The following is a 21,043-nucleotide window of genomic DNA, read 5'->3' as shown; positions in this document are numbered from 1 at the left end:
CGGGAATGGTTACGTGGCCGTGTGGATGGGATATCCGGAGACGAGAGGGAAAACGGGCGGCGTGGCAAGGAATTTTAAAACACCGACAGACGTCCGACGAATAACCGGAGACGGTGCCGCTACGGTCGACCGTTCGCCTACGAGACGAACTCCAATCGCGACGAAATTCGACAGGCGGCCTAGCTATATCTAATCACGACCGCATGACAATTTTCACCCTGATCAGAGAAAGTTTTATACACGCTTTAAAAAGAGGGTTACGACGGTGCCGCGGGCGCGTGCGTGTGCGGTCGGGCTCGGAACGGACAACGACGCGAACCGACAACTAACAACGGATGCAAGTTTTGAAAATTGGCGGCGACGGAGATGCCGATGCAATGCAGATGATGTGAATGATGCGATGATGATGCGACAAATGAAAATACCCACACGACGAAAATGGAAAGAAAAGGGAATCTTCTGGAACGTCAGCATCGGGCTGTCACAGCATTGGCCAACAAGATGGAAATCCTTGTAATAGTGCTAACACTTAGCAATTCCTCGTAGTCCGTGGTGGAATGCTTGCGAGTGAGACGACGAAAACACCGTGCGTCCATACATTTGAGGTAGGTGACGCGCTCATCCAGACTAACCACTAAATGCGGCTGTGACGATGTAACCCGCCTGCCCCTAGTAGCATTCACGCATTACCTACTACCCCGCACACCAACCCATCCTCCATAGTCTGCGGCAGCCAACAAATTCCCTCCCGTGGTCACCATAGGGTCGTTTTGGACTATGATACGTCCATTTTACATCATGCTTTCATGTTGATATTTATCGCTTTATGGACTGTTATTATACTTTGTGGTACCATACTTATGCTTTTTCTCTCTTATTTTGCAAGGTTTATTTGGAGAGGGAGAATACCGATAACTGGAGTTCTGGACTGGAAAAGGAGCAAGTCTGAGTCCTCTATTCTGCGCAACTCCAAATGCCCTGAAAATCAACGTGGAATTTTTTGGGAATATATACAAAATATTGGGCAAAAGAAGTGCCAGAGGGGAGCTGCCAGGGGCCCACAAGCCTGGTGGCGGCGGCCTACCCCCTGGTCGCGGCAACAGGGCTTGTGGGCACCCTGGCGGCCCACTGGCCCCCCTCTTTTGCTATATGAAGGGTTTCGTCCGGAAAAAAATCAGGGTGGAGCTTTTTCGTGGATTCTCAGCCGCCACGAGGCGGAACTTGAGCAAAACCAATCTAGAGCTCCCGCAGGACGATCCTGTCGGGGAAACTTCCCTCCCGGAGGGGAAAATTGTCGCCATCGTCATCAGAAACACTCCTCTCGTCGAAGGGGAATCATGTTCATCAACATCTTCATCAGCACCATCTCCTCTCCAAACCCTAGTTCATCTCTTGTAACCAATCTCGATCTCGCGACTCCGATTGGTACTTGTAAGGTTGCTAGTAGTGTTGATTACTCTTTGTAGTTGATGCTAGTTGGATTACTTGGTGGAAGAGTTTATGTTCAGATCCTTGATGCTACTCATTACACCTCTGATCATGATTATGATTATGCTTTGTGAGTAGTTACTTTCGTTCCTAAGGACATGGGATAAGTCATGCTAATAGTAGTCATGTGAATTTGGTATTCGTTTGGTATTTTGATATGTTGTATGTTGTCTTTTCCTCTAGTGGTGTTATGTGAACGTCGACTACATAACACTTCACTATATTTGCGCCTAGAGGAAGCCATTGGGGAGTAGTGACAGAAGCTTAAACCCCAGTCTATGCGTTGCTTCGTAAGGGGCTGATTTGGATCCACTAGTTTAATGCTATGGTTAGACGTTGTCTTAATTCTTCTTTCGTAGTTGCGGATGCTTGCGAGAGGGGTTAATCATAAGTGGGATGCTTGTCCAAGTAAGGGCAGTACCCAAGCGCCGGTCCACCCACATATCAAACTATCAAAGTAACGAACGTGAATCATATGAACATGATGAAACTAGCATGACAGAAATTCCCGTGTGTCCGCGGGAGCGTTTTTCCTCTTATAAGACTTTGTTCAGGCTTGTCCCTTGCTACAAAAGGGATTGGGCCACTTTGCTGCACTGTTGCTCTTACTTGTTGCTTGTTACTTTTCACCTGCTACGTTTCACCATCACTTGTTACAGCTACTTTCAGTGCTTGCAGTTATTACCTTGCTGAAAACCGTTTATCAGAGCCTTTTGCTCCTTGTTGGGTTTGACACTCTTACTTATCAAAAGGACTACGATTGATCCCCTATACTTGTGGGTCATCATACTACCACCAAATTGAGGTGAGGACATGGAGGGGAGGGCGAAGCAACAACATATTCACCCAGATTAACCCACATGTTGGCAATATGCCCTAGAGGCAATAATAAAATAGTTATTATTATATGTATTGTTTCAAGATAATTGTTTATTGTCCATGCTATAATTGTATTGAATGGAAACATACATACATGTGTGGATACATAGACAAAATACTCTCCCTAGTAAGCCTCTAGTTGACTAGCTCGTTGATCAAAGATGGTTAAGGTTTCCTGACCATAGACAAGTGTTATCACTTGATAACGGGATCACATCATTAGGAGAATGATGTGATGTACAAGACCCAAACTATAAACGTAGCATGTGACCGTGTCATTTTGTTGCTATTGTTTTCTGCATGTCAAGTATACACTCCTATGACCATGAGATCATGTAACTCACTCACACTGGAAGAATGCCTTGTGTGTATCAAACGTCACAACGTTACTGGGTGACTATAAAGGTGCTCTACAGGTATCTCCGAAGGTGTCCATTGAGTTAACATGGATCAAGACTCGGATTTGTCACTCAGTGTGACGGAGAGGTATATCGGGGCCCACTCGGTAATACAACATCACAAACAAGCCTTGCAAGCAATGTGACTAAAGAGTTAACCACGAGATCTTGTATTACAGAATGAGTAAAGAGACTTGCCGGTAACGAGATTGAAATAGGTATAGGGATACCGACGATATAAGCTCGGGCAAGTAACATATCGAAGGACAAAGGGAATGCCATATGGGATTGTATGAATCCTTGACATAGAGGTTCAACCGATAAGATCTTCATAGAATATGTAGGATCCAATATGGGCATCCAGGTCCCGCTATTGGATATTGAGCGGAGAGTGTCTCAGTCATGTCTACATAGTTCTCGAACACGTAGGGTCTGCACACTTAAGGTTCGATGACGTTTTCGGTATAGTTGAATTATTGATGTCAGTATCCAAATGTTGTTCGGAGTCCCGGATGAGATCCCGGACATCACGAGGGTCTCCAGAATGGTCCAGAAACGAAGATTGATATATAGGATTGTTGCATTTGGCTTCCGGAAAGATTTTGGGCATTACCGGTAAAGTACCGAGAGTGACGAATGGGTTCCGAGGTTTTACCGGGAGGGCCACCCACCCAGGAGAGAACCTAATAGGCCCATGGGTGGCGCACCAACCCTTAGTGGACTGGTGAGGCATCCCAATAAGCCTATTTCGGCTGAAAGAATAATAAATGAAAAGAATAAAAAGAAAAGGAAGGAGGTGGAGAAGATGGGAAGGAGTCCTCGACCAAACCGAATTGGAGGAGGACTCCTCCCTCTTGGCTCGGCCGAATCCTCCTACTTGGAATAGGAGGCAAGCCACCCTCCCTCTTGTTCCTCCTATATATAGTGCAGGTTTGAGAGGCTTTTTGCATCCCAAGCCTTTGTGCAACCCTCTCTCCCTCCACTACTTCGTGACACCCCGTAGCTAGTTCGGTACGGCAGGACGAAGCCCTGCCGGAGTAGCTCCACCACCATCACCGCCACGTCATTATGCTACCAGAGAATTCAGCTACCTCTTCATATCTCTTGCCGGATCAAGAAGGCGGAGATCGTCATCGAGCTATACGTGTGCTGAACGCGGAGGTGTCGTCCGTTCGGTACTAGATCAGGACGGAGTTCATGGGACAGATCGTGATCGGATCGCGAAGACATTCGACTACATCAACCACGTTTCTTAACGCTTCCCGCTTAGTGATCTACAAGGGTATGTGGATCTGATCTCCCCTCTCGTAGATGATCATCACCATGATAGGTCTTTCACGTGTGTAGGAAATTTTTTGTTTGCCATGCTACGTTCCCCAACAGTGGCATCATGATCTAGGTCCATGCGTAGATGATATCTCGAATAGAACACAAAAAAATTTGTGGTCATTGATGTTCAGTTTTCTGCCCTCCTTAGTCTTTTCTTGATTCGACGGTATTGTTGGCTTGAAGCGGCCTGGACCAACATTACTCGTACGCTTAGGAGAGACCGGTTTCATCGACTAACATGCAACTTGTTGCATAAAGATGACTAGCGGGTGTGTGTTTCTTCAACTTTAGTTGAATCGGATTTGACCGAGACGGTCCTTGGAGAAGGTTAAATAGCAATTGGCATATCACCGTTGTGGCTTTGCGTAAGTAAGATGCGATCATACTAGATACCCATAGCAGCCACGTAAACACATGCAACAACAAATTAGAGGACGTCTAACTTGTTTTTGCATGGTATGCATGTGATGTGATATGGCCAAAGACATGATATGATATATTGGATGTATGAGATGATCATGTTGTAATAGTTAAATATCGACTTGCACATCGATGTTACATCAATCGGCATGAGCCATAGGGTTGTTTTTAATTATTTTTGCGCTTGGTGATGCTTTACTTTATCGCTAGTAGTAGCTTTAGTAGTAACAACATAGTTAGCGCAACAACCTCGATGACAGCACAATGATGGAGATCATGGTGTGGCGCCGATGACGATGGAGATCATGCCGGTGCTTTGGTGATGGAGATCAAGAAACACAAGTTTATGGCCATATCATGTCACTTTTGATTTGCATGTGATGTTAATCCTTTTATGCACCTTATTTTGCTTAGGTAGACGGTAGCATTATAAGGTGATCCCTCACCAAAATTTCAAGATAAAATTGTGTTCTTCCGGACTGTGCACCGTTGCGACAGTTCGTCGTTTTGAGACACCACGTGATGATCGGGTGTGATAGACTCAATGTTCACATACAACGGGTGCAAAACAGTGTGCAACAGTTGCACACGCAGAACACTCGGGTTAAACTTGACGAGCCTAGCATGTACAGACATGTCCTCAGAACACAAGAGACTGAAAGGTCGAGCATGAATCATAGGGTTGATATGATCAACACGGAGATGTTCACCACTGAAACTAATCTCAACTCACGTGATGATTGGACTTGAGTTAGTGGATTTGGATCATACGCCACTCGAATGACTAGAGGGATGTCTATTTGAGTGGGATTTTATTACTAATATGATTAGCTAAACTCTATTCTCTTGAACATAGTCTAAGTAATCTTTGCAAAATTTTCTGTCATAGATCAATGGCTTGCGCAGTAGCAACCCTGGATTTTAATGTGTTCCTAGAGAAAGCTAAGTTGAAAGATGATGGAAGCAACTTTGTTGACTGGGCCCGTAATCTGAGGCTCATCCTTCAGGCTGCCCAAAAGTCATATGTCCTTGATTAACCGCTAGGTGATGAATGCTGCCTCTTAAGCTTGCGTTGGTTTTTCCCTTGAAGAGGAAAGGGTGATGCAGCACAGGAGCAGTAAGTATTTCCCTCAGTTTGAGAACCATGGTATCAATCCAGTAGGAGAATCAAGCCAAGTGTCCAGAGTACCTCCGCAAACACCAACGAGCTTGCACCCAACGCTATAAAGGGGTTGTCAATCCCTTCAAGATTGATTGCAAAGTGAGATCTGAAGGCGGAAAGTGCAACGATGTAAAAGTGAAAGGCTGAAATATGGTGTGAAGTAGACCCAAGGGACATAGTGTTCACTAGAGGCTTCTCTCAAAATAGCAAATATCACGGTGGGTGAACAAATTACTGTCGAGCAATTGATAGAACCGCGCAAAGTCATGACGATATCTAAGGCAATGATCATACATATAGGCATCACGTACAAGACAAGTAGATCGATACTTTCTGCATCTACTACTATTACTCCACACATCGACCGCTATCTGATACGTCTCCATCGTATCTACTTTTCCAAACTCTTTTGCCCTTGTTTTGGACTCTAATTTGCATGATTTGAATGGAACTAACCTGGACTGACGTTGTTTTCAGCAGAATTGCCTTGGTGTTGTTTTTGTGCATAAATGAAAGTTCTCGGAACGTCCTGAAAATTTACGCAAGATCCACCGGAGGGGATGGGCCAGTGGGCCACAAGCCCTGTAGCCGCCGCCCCCTGGTGGCGGCTAGCAAGCTTGTGGGGCCCACGTGGCTCTGCCGCCCCCAAACTCAGCTCTACAAATTCACTTTCGTCCTAAAAAAATCAAGAGAGAAGATTTCGTCGCGTTTGCGATACGGAGGCGTTGCCACATCTTGTTCTTCATCTGGAGGGCAGATTTGGAGTCAGTTTTGGGCTCCGGAGAGGGGAAATCGTCATCATCAACCTTCTTCCCTCTCCAATTCCATGAAGCTCTTCATCCTTCGTGAGTAATCTATTAGTAGGCTCGCTGGGCGGTGATGAGTAGGATGAGATCTATCATGTAATCGAGTTAGTTTTGACGAGGATTGATCCCTAGTATCTACTATGTTCTGAGATTGATGTTGCTACTACTTTGCCATGCTTAATGCTTGTCACTAGGGCCCGAGTGCCATGATTTCAGATCTGAAATTATTATGTTGTCTCCAATATATGTGTGTTTTAGATCCGATCTTGCAAGTTGTAGTTACCTACTATGTGTTATGATCCGGCAACCCCGGAGTGACAATAACCGGAACCACTCCCGGTGATGACCATAGTTTGAGGAGTTCATGTGTTCACCAAGTGCTAATGCGTTGGTCCGACTCTTTATTAAAAGGAGAACCTTAATATCCCGTAGATTCCTTTTGGACCCCGCTGCCACGGGAGGGATGGACAATAGATGTCATGCAAGTTCTTTTCCCTAAGCACGTATGACAACACACGGAATGCATGCCTACATCACATTGACGAACGGGAGTTAGCCACATATCTCTCCTTGTTATAACTGTTGCATGATGAATATCATCCAAATGAATCACCGACCCATTGCCTACGAGTTTGTCCCACTGCTGTTGTTACTTGTTTTGCTCTGCTACTATTACTACTGTTGCTGTTGCTGTTACTTGCTTTGCTCTGCTGCTGTTACTACTATTGCTACTTGCTACTGCTGTCACTACTGCTGTTCCTTGCCACTGTTGTTACTCGTTACACTGCTGCTACCTTCTACAATACTTTTTCTCGCGCCGTTGACGGGAAAGAATATTTTCGTCCACGGTCAACTTCTGGCGCCATTGATACAACCGTTAGGAATAGTCTATCGTTAACAGATCGTTTCTGGTACCGTTGTTATCATACTACTTTGCTGCTGATACTCTGCTTGCAGATACTAATCTTTCAGGTGTGGTTGAATCTGACGCATTCAGCCGCTAATACTTGAGAGTATCCTCTCACTTCCTGTCGGGCGAACCAACAAATTTGGGTTGAATACTCTACCCTCGAAAACTGCCGCGAACCCACGCGCTGGTGGGCCGTTGCAAGACAATTGCTAATTGTTGAGCAACTCGGAGCAGTTCTGACTCCGTTGCCGGGGAGGCATCAAGTCAGGTACACGTCAACAACATTCTTCTACTGCCGTTGCTGGGGACTGCTAGCAGCAGCTTTTTCTGGCGCCGTTGCCGGGGAAGGAGATTGTTATATTCTCTAAGTCACTTGGGATTTATATCTGCTGATCACTATGAAGAATCTGAAAGACCCAAAACCAAATTCTTGCCCTCAACTACGAGGGGAGGTAAGGAATTGCCATCTAGCTCTGCACTTGATTCACCTTCGGTTATGAGTAAGTTTGCGACACAACCTCCTGCTAGAAATCTTGATATGTCGTCTGTGCTTGATGATGCTTATGATGCTATGCCTGATACTGCTAGAGATGCTATGCCTGATACTGCTAGAGATGTTGTGCTTGATACTTCTTTGCCTGATGATGCTAGAGATGCTATTTTTCCTGATGATGTTATGCTTGATACTGCTAGAGATACTACTTTGCCTGATATGCCACTAGGGGTATTCCTTGATGCTCATATTGCTAGAGTTACTGCCAATGCTCGTGATGCTTTTGAAACTGCCGATACTATTGAGATAGAACCTGCTTTTGCTCCTGCTAGATCTAGCTCTCCTAGATATGAATTGCCTGATATACCTGAGGGTTATGTTATGGAGGGAGAGATAGCTGAGGATTTTCTTGCGTGTAAGGATGCCTATGACGCTGAGAAATTACTTCTCAAGTGGAAGGAAAAATCTCTGAAAGCTAGGATGAAATACGACCTGAAGTTTGCCACTTCACCTATCTTTGTCACCGATAAGGATTATGAATTGTCTGTCGATCCTGAGATAACCTCTCTAGTCGAATCTGATCCTTCACACGGTTATGAGTCTGAGACGGTCGTAGCCCATCTTACCAAACTACACGATATAGCCACCCTTTTCACTAGTGAGGAGAAGATCCACCACTACTATATCCTTAAGCTGTTTCCTTTCTCTCTAAAGGATGACACTAAAGCCTGGTTCACCTCTCTTACTCCTGGATGTGTGAGTAGTCCCCAGGATATGGTCTATTACTTCTGTGAGAAATATTTCCCTGCCCATAAGAAGCAAGCTGCCTTGTAGGAAATATACAACTTTTCTCAACTCCAAGAAGAGAGTCTCCCACAAGCTTGGGGGAGGCTCATCCAGCTACAGAATGCTTTGCCTGATCACCCTCTTAAGAAGAACGAGATACTTCATATCTTCTATAACGGACTTACCGATGCTTCTAGAGACCACCTAGATAGTTGTGCCGGTTGTGTTTTTAGGGAACGAACTATAGAACAAGCTGAGATCCTACTGAATAACATCTTGATCAATGATAATGCTTGGACTATTCCTGAACCACCTCCTAAGCCAACTCCGAAGAAAAGAGGTATTCTATTCCTCAGTCCCGAAGATATACAAGAGGCCAAGAAATCTATGCAAGAGAAAGGCATTAGATATGAAGATGTCAAAAATCTACCACCTATCGAAGAGATCCATGGTCTCGATAACCCGATACAAGTAGTAGAAGTGAATTCTCTGCGTAGGTTTGATGAGAGTGATATTCCTTTTGACAAACCTGCTAGCCTATGCTTTGATGAATTTGACAACTTTGTTGCCAAACAACAGAGTTTCAATGATTATGTTAGCAGACATTTGGAACAAAGTACTCGTATGCTTAGTCATTTAAGTGCTTGTGTAGACAGAAATGTCAATGATCTGAAGCTTCTAAGTAAACATGCCTCTATGATTAGTACTCAGGTAGAACAAGTACTTAAAGCTCAGAATGACTTGCTCAATGAATTAAATGACAACTATGTCAGAGTCGTTACTAGAGGAGGCAAAATGACTCGGGAACCTTTGTATCCTGAAGGCCATCCTAAGAGAATTGATCAAGATTCTCAAGGAATTAATGCTGATGCACCCAGTCATCCTAAGAAGAAGAAGGATGATAGAAACCTACATGTCGGTTCACCAAATACTGTCACACCTGAAGAACCAAATGATATTTCTGTGTGTGATGCAGAAACACAATCTCGTGACGAACATGAACCTGGTGACAATATGGACAGCGATGTTCATAATGAGGCTCAACCTAGCATTGATAAGGATGTGGAGATTGAACCTATGGTTAATCTTGATAACCCACAACCTAAGAGATACGATAAGAATGACTTTGCTGCTAGGAAGCATGGTAAGGAAAGGGAGCCATGGGTTCAGAGACCTATGCCCTTTCCTCCTAAGCCATCCAAGAAAAAAGATGATGAGGATTTTGAGCGCTTCGTTGAGATGATAAGACCCGTCTTTCTGCAGATGCGGTTAATTGATATGCTCAAAATATCTCCGTATGCCAAGTACATGAAAGATATCGTGACTAATAAACGGAATGTACCAGATCTTGAGATCTCCACCATGCTTGCCGATTACACCTTCAAAGGTGGAACTCCTAAAAAACTTGGTGATCCCGGAGTGCCCACTATACCTTGCTCCATTAAAGGAAACTACGTAAGAACTGCCTTATGTGACCTTGGAGCCGGTGTTAGTGTTATGCCGCTCTCTCTTTACCGTAGACTTGAACTGGATAAGTTGACACCCACTGAAATCTCTGTGCAAATGGCCGACAAATCAACTGCTTTCCCTATCGGCATTTGCGAGGATGTGCCTGTTGTGGTTGCTAACACCACTATCTTAACAGACTTTGTTATCTTGGATATTTCCGAGGATGATGCCATGGTTGTCATCCTCGGAAGACCCTTTTTAAACACTGCAGGGGCTGTTATAGATTGCAACAAAGGCAATGTCACTTTCCATGTCAACGGTAATGAGCATATAGTGCACTTTCCGAAGAAACGATATCAAGTACATTGCATCAATGCTATCAAAAAAACTTCATCGATTCTTATTGGGAGCTTTGAATGCCCTATTCCTCGTGTCAAGATGAAGTTTGATTTGCTTGTTGGGGAGATTCATATCCCCATTGAGGTGACTTAGTGACTATTCGAAAATTCTCCGTTTCCTTTTGCGATTTGGAAAAGTTTTGTCATGAGTATTTGATCAACCCCATTGACGGATTTCTTTTGATGACCATGAAATGGATGAATCAAAGAGTCACATACCTCTGTTTTAAGCTTTCACTTTCTGTTGCTTAGAAGAAAAATGATAGATTTAGTTTAGTTTTTCCTGTTTTCTGTTTTAGCGTCCTGGACAAAAATACCCCGAAAATAAAAGTTCTCCGATGGTCCTGGAAATCTAGTATGATTTTTTTGGAATATTTGAAAAATACTAGGACTGAAAGCTGGCCTGGGGGCCACACCAGTGGGCCACAAGCCCTATAGCCGCCGCCCACCCTGGTGGCAGCTAGCAAGCTTCTGGGGCCCACAGGGACCCCTTCCACTCATTCCAGCTCCCATCCTCTTCTTCTACCTATAGAAAAAATTGTTTCGCAGCTCAAACCCGTGTTCTTGCTCATTTGGCTGTGATTTTTGATCTCCTCGCTCAAAGCACCATTCTCCGAACCATTTTGGGGAAATTACTCCTTGGTAAGTGACTCCTCCATTGGTCCAATTAGTTTTTGCTCTAGTGCTTTATCCTTCGCGTATTCTTGCTACCTTGGTGACCCTGTTCTTGATCTAGAAATGTTGATTTTAGCTCTTCCCAAGTAGTTTTAGCGCGTGATACGGTCTCTAGGCACTAGTAGGAGTAGTTGCTACGACTTGGGTTAATCCTTATTCACTATTCTTTCGAAGTCTCTAAAAATTTCAGATTTTTTCAGAGCTAGAAAAGGAAAAGGATGAGGAGGTTCTTGAGAGGCTCTTCAGGCCGTAACCCCAAGGAGGATGAGAAGAACCACCCCAAGTACGTGGTTCCTTGAGTCACAGAAGTTCGAGCGTGCGAGTGGGCAAGTGATGAATTTTTGCGCGCCGCTGGGCTTTATGAAGACTTTTATTACTTGGTGGAGAACGCAGGTCTTACCGCGTTCGTTGAAGATAAGTGCTCACAATACCTCCTCCTCACCAATATTTTCGTTCAAAGCTTCAACTTTTATCCGAGGAAGAATCCTCCCATGGTTGAGTTCATGTTATACGACATCCCCCAGTGCATGACACTACAGGATTTTTGCAATGTATGCAAACTACCTTATGTTGGGGATATTCATGACCCTCGTCCACGGGACTTGGAGGATTTCATAGGTACTATTGCTGTTGGAGAGGAGAGAGGAGTGTCTCGCGCTAGAATTGCTAGCATACATTTTCCTGTGCTTCAATACTTCTCGTTATTTGTGGGAAAATGTTTGATTGGCCGTGGGGATGCTGGATCACTTAGCTCTCCAGACCTTGCGGTTTTGTGCGAAGGCCTTCATAACGATAAGACTTATACCTAGGTGCTATAGTAGCGCAGCGGTTGAACACAAACCATTCCAAGGGTGTCGACTATGGAGGTATCTATGCCACCCGTCTTGCCAGACACTTTGAGATACCCGTTAGACTAGGGGAGGAAGGAGAGATGCTTCTTCCTGAGAAATATCTGGATTATGACAACATGGTTCGCCATGATTTTCTGGATAGAGATGCTAGTAGACGGCTGATTTATAACCTGGTATTTAGTCAGGGTACTCGAGAGACTATTACTTTGCCTTCTCCTTCTTTGTTCGATCTTCATGCAGGCAGGTACACTATTATGCCCTCGGACATCTACACATATTGGCGCTTGGCCCAACCACAGGTGCCCGTGCCCGAGCCGCCAGTCGAGTACCAGACGCCAGTTTATCAGTGGGAGCCAGAGGATCTCACACAGCAGTCGCATCCACAGTCCTCTCTGGAGTATACCGAAGCTGGTTATTTCCCGCCTTGGGAGTAGACCAAGCTAGGCCAAAAGCCTAAGCTTGGGGGAGTACGTGTTCTCACCGACCTTACATTCATGCTTATGCTTTCACTTTGTTAGCCGGTGTTTACACTTTGCCACTATATTATCCATGCTAGTTTGTTTTCGTTTTCTTGTTTTCTTGTTTTGTGTCCTTTTGAGAAAACCCAAAAAGATTTTCCTTTCTTCTTTTGCTTGATGGGAGTTTTCCCGTGTAAATAGTTTTGTTTTTTCCTTTGGGTCAAGGTAGAAGATATTGGTTACAATGTTTAGTGGCTCTTGCATGCATACCTGTTTAGCTTTCAAAGAGCCATATTACTTTGTATTCACCTTTGTGTTTGCCTGCAGATTCAGCTTAGTCCAATGCACGAGCACTCTTATTATTGTTCACATGCTTCGATCGTGCAAGTGAAAGGCAATAATGATGATATATGATGAAGTGACTGAGACTGGAAAAGCTAGTATGAACTCTATCTATTTTGTTTTTGTAAATATGACTAGCTTGTCGTCCCAGGTTCAGCTTTGTTGTGAGATAACCATGTTTGCAATGACAACTTAGAGATCATAGTTTCTGATGCCATGCTTAATTAGCTGAGAGCTTATAATGGTTTGGCTTGAATGCCAACATAGATTTTGAGATGACTATGATGTAGTATGATAGGATGGTATTCTCCTTTGAATGATTCAAGTGGCTTGACTTGGCGCATGTTCATGCATGTAGTTGAAACAAAATCAACATAGCCTCTATGATGTTCGTGTTCATGGTGATTTATATCCTATTCATGCTTGCACTCCATGTTAGTCAAACTCATTGCATCTTGATGACTGTTGTCGCTCTCTAGTTGGTCGCTTCCCAGTCTTTTGCTAGCCTTCACTTGTACTAAGCGGAATACTTCTTGTGCATCCACTTCCATAAACCCAAATGTTTTTCCATGAGAGTCCACCATACCTACCTATTTGCGGTATCTACCTGCCGTTCCAAGTAAATTTGCATGTGCCATTCTCTAAACCTTCAAGAAATAATCTGTTTTGCGTGCCCGAACCGCTAATGTGGTGACAGGGGCTATTTAGATCTTCCATGTTAGGCGTGTTATCCTCGACATGTGTTTATTCACTGTAATTCACGAGAAAGGGGCCGGTAATTGGAATGCCCAGTTCCACGCTTAATTCGATAACATAACTATAAAACAAGACTCCCCCTGGATTGATGTTAGTATGGACGGTACCCGAGGATTCGGCTCGCCGTGGAGTGTGATTGATTGGTGGTGGTGGAGTTAAAACTTTACTTTTCTGTTTGGGAACCGCCTATAGGATGAGTACCGTGGAAGATATTGAGAATTCATGGTCACTGCGTTGACAATGAAAGCATGCCACCCAAAATTATTATCTCTATTTTCAAAGCTTGAGCTCTGGCACGTCTACAAATCAATGCTTCCCTCTGCGAAGGGCCTGTCTATTTATTTTCCTGTTGAGTCATCCTCCTCTTGTATAAGCACCAATTAGAGAGCACCTGTGTCATTTTTATGCTTTGCTTTTGATTGATATTGAGTATGACTATGACTGGATCCTCGTTGCTATGAATTACAATGTTTAGTCAACCCTTGATCTTTGAAAGTGCTCTGCATTTATGTTTTGCGGTTTTAGAAAGAGCTAGCGAGATACCACCTATTCATATTGCTTCATGCTTGTTTTGATTGAATTGTTGGTAACTGAAACTCATTATTATTTGCTCGCTAGCTGATTATGCCATTGATATTAGTTTACCGTGAGACCTTTCTGTCACTTGCTTATGTGGTTAACTTGTGATCTTGCTGAAATTCTGGTTATGAGTTAGACATAGTTGCAACAACAAGATCAAACAGAGTTTGTCAAAGTTTTTCTTTCTCTTTCAGTTTGTCAACTGAGTTGCTTGAGGACAAGCAAGGTTTTAAGCTTGGGGGAGTTGATACGTCTCCATCGTATCTACTTTTCCAAACTCTTTTGCCCTTGTTTTGGACTCTAATTTGCATGATTTGAATGGAACTAACCTGGGCTGACGCTGTTTTCAGCAGAATTGCCTTGGTGTTGTTTTTGTGCAGAAATGAAAGTTCCCGGAACGTCCTGAAAATTTACGGAGAATATTTCTGGAAAGTATGAAAAATACCTGCGCAAAGATCCACCGGAGGGGATGGGCCAGTGGGCCACAAGCCCTGTAGCCGCCGCCCCCCTGGTGACGGCTAGCAAGCTTGTGGGGCCCACGCTGCTCTGCCACCCCCAAACTCAGCTCTATAAATTCACTTTCGTCCCAGAAAAAATCAAGAGAGAAGATTTCGTCGTGTTTGCGATACGGAGGCGCCGCCACATCCTGTTCTTCATCTGGAGGGCAGATCTGGAGTCCGTTTTGGGCTCCGTAGAGGGGAAATCATCGCCATCGTCATGATCAACCTTCTTCCCTTTCCAATTCCATGAAGCTCTTCATCGTTCGTGAGTAATCTATTCGTAGGCTCGCTGGGCGGTGATGAGTAGGATGAGATCTATCATGTAATCGAGTTAGTTTTGACGGGGATTGATCCCTAGTATCCACTATGTTTTGAGATTGATGTTGCTACTAGTTTGCCATGCTTAATGCTTGTCACTAGGGCCCGAGTGCCATGATTTCAGATCTGAAATTATTATGTTGTCACCAATATATGTGTGTTTTAGATCCGATCTTGCAAGTTGTAGTTACCTACTATGTGTTATGATCCGGCAACCCGGAGTGACAATAACCGGAACCACTCCCGGTGATGACCATAGTTTGAGGAGTGAATGTGTTCACCAAGTGCTAATGCGTTGGTCAGGTTCTTTATTAAAAGGAGAACCTTAATATCCCGTAGTTTCCTTTTGGATCCCGCTGCCACGAGAGGAATGGACAATAGATGTCATGCAAGTTCTTTTCCCTAAGCACGTATGACGACACACGGAATGCATGCCTGCATCACATTGACGAATGGGAGCTAGCCACATATCTCTCCGAGTTATAAATGTTGCATGATGAATATCATCCAAACGAATCACCAACCCATTGCCTACGAGTTTGTCCCACTGCTGCTGTTACTACTGTTGCTGCTGTTGTTACTTGCTTTGCACTGCTGTTGTTACTACTGTTGCTACTTGCTACTGTTGTCACTACTGTTGTTCCTTGCCACTGCTGTTACTCGTTACACTGCTGCTACCTGCTACAATACTTTTTCTCGCGCCGTTGACGGGAAAGAATATTTTTCGTCCACGGTCAACTTCTGGCACCATTGATATAACCGTTAGGAATAGTGTGCCGTCAACAGATCATTTCTGGCACCGTTGTTATCATACTACTTTGCTGCTGATACTCTGCTTGCAAATACTAATCTTTCAGGTGTGTTTGAATCTGACGCATTCAGCTGCTAATACTTGAGAGTATCCTCTCACTTCCTGTCGGGCGAACCAACAAATTTGGGTTGAATACTCTACCCTCGAAAACTGCCGCGAACCCACGCGCTGGTGGGCCATTGCAAGACAATTTCTAATTGTTGAGCAACTAGGAGCAGTTCTGACTCCGTTGCCGGGGAGGCATCAAGTCACGTACACGTCAACAACATTCTTCTAGTGCCGTTGCCGGGGACTGCTAGCAGCACTATCCAGCATGCATCTAGTGTATTGAGTTCATGATGAACACAGTAACGCCTTAAGCAAGATGACATGATGTAGAGGGATAAACTCAAACCAATGATGTAAACCCCATCTTTTTACCCTTGATGGCAACAACATGATGCGTGCCTCGCTACCCCTTCTCTCACTGGGTGAGGTCACCGCACGGTATGAACCCAAAACCAAGCACTTCTCCCATTGCAAGAATCATAGATCAAGTTGGCCAAACAGAACCCACAACTCGAAGAGAATTACAAGGATATGAAATCATGCATATAAGAGATCAGAAGAAACTCAAATAAGTTTCATAGATAATCTGATCATAAATCCACAATTCATCGGATCTCGACAAACACACCGCAAAAGAAGTTTACATCGGATAGATCTGCATTAAGATCATGGAGAACTTTGTATTGAAGATCCAAGAGAGAGAAGAAGCCATCTAGCTACTAGCTATGGACCTGAAGGTCTATGGTGAACTACTCACGCATCATCGAAGAGGTCATGGTGTTGATGAAGAAGGCCTACGTATCTGAATCCCCCCTCCGGCAGGGCACCAGAACGTGCCCCATATGGGATCTTGCGGAGACAGAAGCTTGCGGCGGCGGAAAAGTATTTTCGTGGATCTCTCGTGCAGTTTTGGATTTTTCAGGAATTTATAGGCGGAAGAGGTAGGGCAAACGAGCCACACGGGCCCCACAAGACTGCTAGGCGCGGCCCCCTGGCCGCGCCTAGGGGGCTTGTGGCGACCCCTGGTGGCTTCTGCCTTGGTTCTCACGTCTCGCCCGTATCTTCTGTTCCACAAAAAATCTTTTCGGAAGTTTTATTCCGTTTGGACACCGTTTAAAATCCTCCTCTGAAAAGGGTCAAAAACACGGAAGAAAACAGGAACTCGCACTTGGCACTGAGTTAATAAGTTAGTCCCAAAAAAGATATAAAAGGCATACAAAACATCCAAAGTTTGACAAGATAATAGCATGGAACCATCAAAAATTATAGATACGTTGGAGACATATCAATGAACCACCCTAACCTGCGTTGCATGAAGTTATGAAAGTCTGGCAGACGGGCAAGGATGACCACTCATTAGTTCAATGTGAAGTTTTGTATGGCTTAGAACCGGGACTTCAAAGACGTTTCGAACGTCATGGAGCATATGAGATGTTCCAGGAGTTGAAGTTTATCTTTGAGAAGAATGCCCGGATCGAGAGGTATGAGACCTCCGATAAGTTCTATGCTTGCAAAATGGAGGGGAACGGGTCTGTCAGTGAACATGTGCTCAGAATGTCTGGGTACTCTAACCGACTGACTGATCTGGGAATTGCTCTCCCGTCGGAGGCTATCACTAACAGAGTTCTTCAGTCACTGCCACCAAGCTACAAAGGCTTTGTGTTGAACTATAACATGCAAGGGATGAATAAGTCACTCGTCGAGCTGATTGCGATGCTGAAAGTCGCAGATTCAAAAATCCAAAAGGAGCATCAAGTGTTGATGGTCAACAAGACCACTAGTTTCAAGAAAAAAGGTAAGGGGAAGAAGGGTAACTCGAAAAAGAGTGACAAAGCTGTTGTCCCTCTGAAAGGACGTGGATGTCGCCTAGAGGGGGGTGAATAGGCGCTTTAAAATAATTATGGTTTAGGCTTGCACAAATGCGGAATAAAACTAACGTTTAATTTGTCAAGCACAAAACCTACAACAACTAGGCTCACCTATGTGCACCAACAACTTATGCTAAGTAAGATAAACAACTAAGTGATAGCAAGATATATGACAATAAACAATATGTCTATTACAAAGTAAAGTGCATAAGTAAAGGGTTCGGGTAAGAGATAACCGAGGCACGCGAAGAGGATGATGTATCCCGAAGTTCACACCCTTACGGATGCTAATCTCCGTTGGAGCGGTGTGGAGGCACAATGCTCCCCAAGATGCCACTAAGGCCACCGTAACCTCCTCACGCTCTCGCACAATGCAAGATGTCGTGATTCCACTAAGGGACCCTTGAGGGCGGTCACCGAACCCGTACAAATGGCAAACCTTGGGGGCGGTCACCGATACCCGTACAAATTGCTCGGGGCAATATCCACAACCTAATTGGAGACCCCGACGCTTGCCCGGAGCTTTACACCACAATGATTGAGCTCCGAGACACCACCAAGCTTCTAGGACGACAAAGCATCCACGAAGAACAATATCTAGGGTACTAAGTACCAAAGGTAATAAGCTTCTCAAACTTCACTTCCACGTATCACCGTGGAGAACTCAAATGATGCAACTAATGCAATGGCAAGGGCACACGGAGTGCCCAAGTCCTTCTCTCCCAAATCCCACCAAAGCAACTAACGCTAGGGAGGAAAATGAGAGGAAGAACAAAGAAGAACACGAAGAACTCCAAGATCTAGACCCAAGGGGTTCCCCTCACTTAGAGGAGAAAGTGATTGGTGGAAATGTGGATCTAGATCTCCTCTCTCTTTTCCCTCAAGAACTAGCAAGAATCATTGGGGGGATTGAGAGTTAGCAAGCTCGAAGAAGGTCAACAATGGGGGAAGAACACGAGCTAAAGAGATAAGGTCCAATGGGGAAGAAGAGCCTCTTTTATAGGTGGGAAAAAAATCTAACTATTAAGCCTCACAGCCCGCACACAGCGGTACTACCGCTCGGTAGGTTCACCAACCATGCTGAGGATGCAAAAAACAGTCCGACGGAGCGGTAGTACTACCGCTAGGGAGCAATAGTAAAAACTTACTACCGCTCCGGGGGCGGTACTACCTCTCCAGGGGCGGTACTACCGCGACATGAGTGGTACTACCGCTGGCACCAGGAGCGGTACTACCGCTTGATATTGAAACTATTGTAACTTTCGCATAAGGACTCCGAATTCAACGAAACCAAGTTTGTTGGAAAGCTAAAGACATGGGATAACACAATCTTGATAGAAATATCAATAAGAAGCAAGTGAGAAAAGTCGGTGAGAACCCTTCTTCGAATAAGACCGGTAAAAACTCCCAACATCAAAAACATCATAGAAGATGCATATGGACTCCGTTTTCGATGAACTCGAGCGTGTCATGAAGATGACCATAAGCTCTAAAACTCACAAAGAGAAATACCAAACAAGAACCAAGAAGTATGATGCAAGGATGCAAATGGTTTGAGCACTCAACGAACGATACGATCAAGCTACTCACTTGAGAGCCCCCCTTGACAGTACGACAATCTATCCTAAAACAGAAAACCTATTAAGGGCAAACCTATACCTTGCACCTCGTCCTCTTGAGCTAGATGACAATGATCTTGGATTCCTCAAGATGGACCACATTTCTTGATTGCGTTGGCTTGATGAAGACTAGTTGATTGCTCCCCCATACACACTATGGGTGAGCCGCTCTTTAGCATATCTTCACAAGTCCATTGCCACCATCCTCCACCACTTGACGTCATCCTCCATGGGTTGTATGAGATATTCCTCTTGATGCAAGCCCATGGAAACACACCTAACCCCACATAGAACTCTCACGAAGACCATGGGTTAGTACACAAATACGTAATGGACAATGCTTACCATAACATGGGATCACTTGACCCCTCTCGGTGCATTTCATACGCTTTATGTGTTGATCATCTTGATTTAGTCTTTGTCCGACGATCTTGATCAACCTTGTGTCTCTATGACCATTCTTTGGATAATACCTTGAATACCATCTTAGTCATCATATAAACTCCTTGAACCCAACAGATGGACTTCAAGAAGTGTCTATGGAATAATCCTATAAATATAACTTAAGGCAAACATTAGTCCATAGGAATTATCAGTATGATTTTTTCTGGAATATTTGAAAAATACTGGGACTCAGAGCTGGCCTGGGGGCCACACCAGTTGGCCACAAGCCCTGTAGCCACCGCCCACCCTGGTGGCGGCTAGCAAGCTTGTGGGGCCCACAGGGACCCCCTCCACTCATTCCAGCTCCCATCCTCTTCTTCTACCTCTAGAAAAAATTGTTTTGCAGCTCAAACCCGTGTTCTTGCTCATTTGGCTGGGATTTTTGATCTCCTTGCTCAAAGCACCATTCTCCGAACCATTTTGGGGAAATTACTCCTTGGTAAGTGACTCCTCCATTGGTCCAATTAGTTTTTGCTCTAGTGCTTTATCCTTCGCGTATTCTTGCTACCTTGGTGACCCTGTTCTTGATCTAGAAATGTTGATTTTAGCTGTTCCCAAGTAGTTTTAGCGCGTGATACGGTCTCTAGGCACTAGTAGGAGTAGTTGCTATGACTTGGGTTAATCCTTATTCACTATTCTTTCGAAGTCTCTAAAAATTTCAGATTTTTCAGAGCTAGAAAAGGAAAAGGATGAGGAGGTTCTTGAGAGGCTCTTCAGGCCGTAACCCCAAGGAGGATGAGAAGAACCACCCCAAGTACGTGGTTCCTTGAGTCACAGAAGTTCGAGCGTGCGAGTGGGCAAGTGATGAATTTTTGCGCGCCGCTGGGCTTTATGAAGACTTTTATTACTTGGTGGAGAACGCAGGTCTTACCGCGTTCGTTGAAGATAAGTGCTCACAATACCTCCTCCTCACCAATATTTTCGTTCAAAGCTTCAACTTTTATCCGAGGAAGAATCCTCCCATGGTTGAGTTCATGTTATACGACATCCCCCAGTGCATGACACTACAGGATTTTTGCAATGTATGCAAACTACCTTATGTTGGGGATATTCATGACCCTCGTCCACGGGACTTGGAGGATTTCATAGGTACTATTGCTGTTGGAGAGGAGAGAGGAGTGTCTCGCGCTAGAATTGCTAGCATACATTTTCCTGTGCTTCGATACTTCTCGTTATTTGTGGGAAAATGTTTGATTGGCCGTGGGGAGGCTGGATCACTTAGCTCTTCAGACCTTGCGGTTTTGCGCGAAGGCCTA

Source organism: Hordeum vulgare, chromosome 5H, assembly GCF_904849725.1.
Source record: "Hordeum vulgare subsp. vulgare chromosome 5H, MorexV3_pseudomolecules_assembly, whole genome shotgun sequence".
NCBI classification, from domain to species: Eukaryota; Viridiplantae; Streptophyta; class Magnoliopsida; order Poales; family Poaceae; genus Hordeum; species Hordeum vulgare.
This window is presented reverse-complemented; position numbering follows the sequence as displayed.